This window comes from Ochlerotatus camptorhynchus, unplaced genomic scaffold, assembly GCF_037179485.1.
Source record: "Ochlerotatus camptorhynchus isolate MF236.1 unplaced genomic scaffold, CSIRO-AGI_Acam_v1.1 ptg000268l, whole genome shotgun sequence".
NCBI classification, from domain to species: Eukaryota; Metazoa; Arthropoda; class Insecta; order Diptera; family Culicidae; genus Ochlerotatus; species Ochlerotatus camptorhynchus.
Genome location: NW_027040758.1, coordinates 2482895 through 2489164, shown reverse-complemented (window position 1 = coordinate 2489164; position 6270 = coordinate 2482895).

Below are 6270 nucleotides of genomic sequence, written 5' to 3'. Positions count from 1 at the left end.
ACAGGAATTCCATCTGGTCCAGCTGACACCGAAGACTTCATTTTCCTCAGAGCTGTGAGCACATCCGTATCTGCGATGTCACCTACGCGGAAGTTGAGAGCATTCGCTGGAACATCCGAAAGAGCAATTCTTATTTGATCTTCGTCCACCATAAGTTCGTCAAATACGCTTGTAAAGTTTTCAGCGAACAGGTTACATATACCATCAATAGAGTCAGAGGATTCGTCTCCCAGGAACATGTTCGTTGGAAGGCCATTTTCCTTTCTTTTGTTGTTAACAAACGTCCAGAATCTTTTCGGGTTTTCTTTGAGATCTGATTGAAGCCGACGAACATGTCTAGCATACAAAAAGCGATTATACTTTTTTTGTATCTGTTACTAGCAACACAGAAATTTCTCTTGGAGAAGGGGTTCTTGTCCCTCGAGTATTTCCTCAGTGGTGCTGCTCTCTCACGTTTGAGTTGTCGGAGATGGCTATTTGACCATAGCGGTGATGGGCGAGAACGTGGTGGAGGGACATGTTCACGGAACAACTGGTGCAAGGTGATGGTGAACACATCAACTGCTTCATTAACGTCAACAGACTCATACAGTCGGGACCAGTCGATGGAAGAGAGAGCCAGATTCAGAGCAGCAAAGTCAGTTTTACTTGAACTCTCTGTCGTCGTTAAGTTCTTCAAACCTGGTGGACGGAGAACACTGCAGTAGAACTTGGAATGGCGGATGTAATTGATCCACGCTTTTTAGTGGTTCAGGGGCTCAGAGACGTCACGTAATGGTCTGGTGTCTGCGTTAACGAACAAAAGGTCTAAGGTTTTGTTTCCTACATTTTTGATCGAAATCAACTGCTTTAAAAAAAGTACTGTCATTCCGTCAAGTAGAGCAATACTGGATTGTGGAAACGAAGATTCATGGGGATCCGTAAGGGCAAATCTATCCGGGGTTGGGTACCATACAAGTAAAGGTTGATTAAAATCTCCAAATACCATTTGCAAATCCAGCTCTTGAGCCGAGTTTAGAACTCTATCAGCTGATTCAACGAACTTACTAATAATGTTCACGTTGCCTGCCAGATCAGGAGGAATGTAAGCGGACCCTAAGTAAATATGTCTATGCATCTATAACTACCCAAATCTGTTCTATATCTGCATCCACTGCGACAGAACAAATGCTGGAGCTCAATCGAGTGTGCACAGCTACTAGTACCCCACCACCTCTTGACTTACCAGATCGTATGGAATCGCGATCCTTACGGTACACTTGATACTGTGGCCCAAAGATTTGAGGCGATGAGATCTCGTTGTTTAACCAGGTTTCTGTGAGAACAACGATGTCGTACTCCATCTCCGAGACAGCGAGAAAGAAGTCTTCTATTTTGGTTCAGAGGCCCCTAACGTTCTGGTAGTAGAAGCTTACGATGTTGTCGGTACGAATAACACAGCGTGGGCGACCAGTTTCGTGGGTTTCGACGACGCAGGTGGTAGTAGTAGGCTGAAGCAAAGAGATGGTGTACTCTTCTCGGACAGGCTGAAATAGGTGGTTGCTATTAAGAGATTGTGCAGTATCCTTTCCGGCTTCGGCGGGACATATACCACTGTTTAGCATACCTGGTGAAACAGGAAGTGCAACCGAGTGATATGCACCAAAATGCCCAGTGCCGAAAGGCGCGGTGTTTACAGTGATGTTGATATCTTCAATTTCATCAGAGGGCGTTGTGTTAGCAGAGGTTTGTACTGAGTCGACAGTACAGTTATCGAAAGTGTCACTCCAGTTGATGAGATATTCATTTTGGGTGAGTTCAATCTGTCAGGCGTTTCGTGGAGTCCATCTCATAGTGTATTCCTGTATTCAGATCCTGATAGCTCTACATTTCACGCAGGAGCTATAAGCCTTCTCGACAACTACAGCGTAGCAACGCTTGCTCAAATTAACCATGTAGTTAACAGAAATGATCGTTGTTTGGATCTCTACTTCGTGAGCACACAGGACACGGCTCCATTAATTTCCACGGCTCCTTGTGCACTAGCTAAGCTGGTTCCACATCACCCTCCTATAATTGTCACTGTTGAGGACAAACTCGTGTGTGATTTCGACGATTATCCTGCTACGATTTCTTATGATTTCCGTAAAGCTGACCACCGTAGCATCATAGATGTATTGTCTAGCATGGCATGGGAGAACATCCTTGATCCAGAGGACGTTGAGGCTGCAGCGCAAACCTTTTCACATGTCTTGGCATATGTCATTGACAGACACGTCCCGAAAAGAACTCACCACAAAGTGTCTCACCCTCCCTGGCAGACGAGAGAGCTACGTAGGTTGAAGTCAATTAAGAGAGAAGTATTGAGAAGATTTACGAAGTATTGCACGCTTCCTCTGAAACAACATTATGTGAGGCTGAATGACATGTACCAGCGAGTCAGTCGTGAATGCTTTTCAAGTTTTCAAGGAGGCATCCAGCTTAAACTTAACTTACTTACTTAAGGGTCCTGTGCACCATCAGCGGTGCAAAGGGCCAACGTGAAAGACTTCCATCCTGGGCGGCTGCTCGTTTTTGCCTTGACCTGGGCCCAGCTCAGATTCCTATCGACTTTCTTAATTTCTTTATTGAGGCTCCGCCGCCATGAGCCCCTGGGTCTGCCTCTGCTGCGATGTCCTGCCGGATTCCAATCCAGCGCTTGCTTGCAGATTTCGTTTCCGCCCCGTCGAAGTGTGTGGCCGACCCACCTCCACATTCGCTCTCGAATTTCTGTTGCTATCGGCTTCTGATGACATCGACGATGGAGTTCGGCATTCGAGATCCAGTTGTGAGGCCACCAGGCACGAATTATATACCGCAGGCATCGGTTGATGAAGACCTGCAGCTTTTGAGTGTTCTCCGCTGATACTCACCACGTCTCGCTGGCGTATAACAACACAGATTTCACGTTCGAGTTGAAAATTCGGATTTTGGTGCGTTGACTTATCTGGTTGGATCTCCATACGTTTCGTAAACTCGCAAAGGCAGCCCTAGCCTTCTTGATTCGTGCACCTATGTCACTCTTGGTCCCGCCGTCCGACGCTATTTGGCTGCCAAGATATTGGAAACTTTAGACCTTCTCCACTGCTTGCCCCGGTACCGTAAAGTTGGAAGGGTTACCGGTGTTGATATACAACGATTTTGTCATTGAGCTTACTCTGCATATCAGAGCGCCGTTGTGCTAGTAGAGCAACATCATCAGCCAAATCGAAGTCGTTGAGATGCTCCAAGGTTCTGTACACGGTCAATTGCACCTACCATGATCTCGTCGATTACGATGAGAAACAGTAGCGGTGATAGTATACATCCTTGTCTCACACCAGCGACTACCCGGATAGGGTCGGACAAGGCTCCGTTATGCAGAACTCTGCACGTGAAAGCCTCATACTGCGCTACGATGAGGTTGACGATTTTATCCGGGACTCCCTTGCGTCTCAGGGCGCCCACAGATTCTCGTGATTGAGACGGTTGAAAGCTTTTTCGTAGTCCATGAATACCAAATAAAGGGACTCTTGGAATTCATTGACCTGCTCCAGGATGATGTGGAGCGTGACAATATGGTCCACACAAGATCTTCCGGCTCAAACTTAAGCTGCACCCGAAATCCTTTTGGGTGAACGAGCAACGCAGGGGCTCCGGCCTACCATCGACTATGGAACGCTGGGTGCAATTGATGTTAATTCCGAGATGAATCCTAAGGCCGCAACTCTGCTCAAGTCATACTTCAATCCTGGACCTGATGAAGTTCCATCTGTATTTTTGAAGAGACATATTGCTAGCTTGTTAATTCTGCTCCATCGCCTGTTCCACATGTCTTTCTCCAGTGGCATATTTCCATCCTGCTGGAAATTTGCGCACATGTTTTCCGTCCACAAAAAAGGAAGGCTGTGGATAACTATCGAAGAATTACCGCGTTAAGTACTGAGCTAGTGATTATGGAGCCATTGCTGTCCCATTGCAAGCAGTATTTGAGTGCTGATCTACATGGGTTTACTGTCGCCCGCTCTACAACCACCAATCTGCTGTGTCTCACTGAACCGAAACCATGTCGGATCAGGTTCAAACGGACGTTATTTATTCAGACCTATCCGCAGCATTCGACAAGTTGAACCATGCTATTGCGATTGCTAAACTCGGCAGGCTCGGTGTATGCGGTAATCTTCTGAGTTGGTTTCGATCATATCTTACTGGTTGCCACTAGCGTGTGCAGGGGAGGCCCACCTTCCAAAAGGGGGCGCTTCATAGCTTTGAGGGCATCAATAATTTTGAAGAGTTAATGTTTACTTACTTACATTTTCCTTGCTTTCCAGATTTTCAAGATATTTTTTGAAAAATTTCGAGGTTTAACGAAAACTTTTAAAAACTGTTGTTTGTGAGACACATATCTTATAAAAAATTTAGTTTATTAAGTAAATAATTTAAAACTGAGACGAAGATCTCTGTAAAATAATTCATCCACTGAATTATGTTTTGAACTCCACGTCCAAGTACAAGAGATTTTAGATGCAGCTTTGAAACTTTCAATGCACCAAAACCTAACCATTTAGCTAACACTAAGTTTAACGCGGTTTCACAAGAATGACCTTCCTGGTATCCCAAGTGTTTCGGTATCAACAAACAGTTACTTAGTTGAAGATGCTAATTTCAAATAACAGACTAAAGTGGTAATTTTTATACGATAGATGTAGGAGATGAAAGTGTTGATAGTTCCGTTAGAGTACGGCAGTGTGAAAATTGCGTATAGATAGTAGATAGCGAGCTTAGGACAACTTTTTAAGGAAGGTACAAATCGACTTTTTCATCTCTCTTTACCAAACTCCCCCTTTGGAGAGGGATGGTGAGGGGTACAATAAAAGACCCCTAGTGGCCCCCTATTGCATCAGAGATATTTAAAACCACACATCCAATATCATCATTTTTTAAACGCCCTCCAGAAGCATACATATGTAGCATCAAAGTAAAAAAATCCAATTAAATTAAATACCACTAGCGCCCTCTGTTGCTTCAGTCACATTAAATTCATACTTACCACTTACCAATCAGGCTAAGGCCTTGTTGTCCTCTGCAGTCCGAAGAAGTCGTCTCCACTCTACTCGATCCATGGCCACAGTTCGCCAGCCTCGTAGTCTGCGAAGGGTCCGCAGGTCACCTTCTACTTGGTCGATCCACCTTGCCCGCTGCGCGCCTCTTCTTGTTGTTCCTGCTGGGTCGCTTTCTAGAACCATTTTCACTGGGTCGTCGTGCGGCATTCTTACGACGTGCCCAGCCCACCGTAGTCGCCCAAATTTTGCAGTGTGGACGATGGATGGTTCTCCCAGCAGCTGGTGCAATTCGTTGTTCATTCGCCTCCTCCACGTTCCGTCATCCATCTGCACTCCATCGTAGATGGTACGCAACACCTTCCGTTCGAAAACACCAAGGGCGCGTTGGTCCTCCACAAGCATAGTCCAGGTCTCGTATTCGTAGAGGACCACCGGTCTAATCAGCGTCGTGTAGACAGTCAACTTCGTGCGGCGGCGAATTTTATTCGAGTCCAAAGTAGGCACGATTCCCTGCCATATTCAAAGACGCATGAATTTCTCTGCTGGTATCATTTTTGGCGGTCACCAGTGAGCCCAAATACACGAACTCATCGACCACCTCGATTTCGTCACCGTCAATCTGAACTCGGGGTGGGAGGCTAACATTGTCTTCCCTAGAACCTCTTGCTCTCATGTATTTCGTCTTTGATGCGTTGATGACAAGTCCAATCCGTCTAGCTTCAGCCTTCAGTCTGATGTACGTTTCCGCCATCATCTCAAAGTTCCGTGCCATAATGTCAATTTAATCGGCGAAACCAAGGAGCTGGATGGACTTCCTGAATATTGTGCCACTCGTGTCTATCCCAGCTCTTCTGATCACACCTTCTAACGCGATGTTGAATAGCAGACACGAAAGTCCATCACCTTGCCGTAACCCCCTTCGAGATTCAAAGGGACTCGAGAGTGTCCCTGATACTCGAACAACGCACATCACTCGATCCATCGTCGCCTTGACCAATCGCGTCAGTTTATCCGGAAATCCGTACTCGTGCATAATCTGCTACAGCTGATCTCGATCGATTGTGTCGTATGCGGATTTGAAATCGATGAACAAATGATGTGTGGGCACGTTGTATTCGCGGCATTTCTGCAGATCCTGCCGAATCGCCGCGGTAGCTTGGGCACCTATGAATCCCGCCTGGTATTGGCCCACGACCTTTCTTGTAAATGG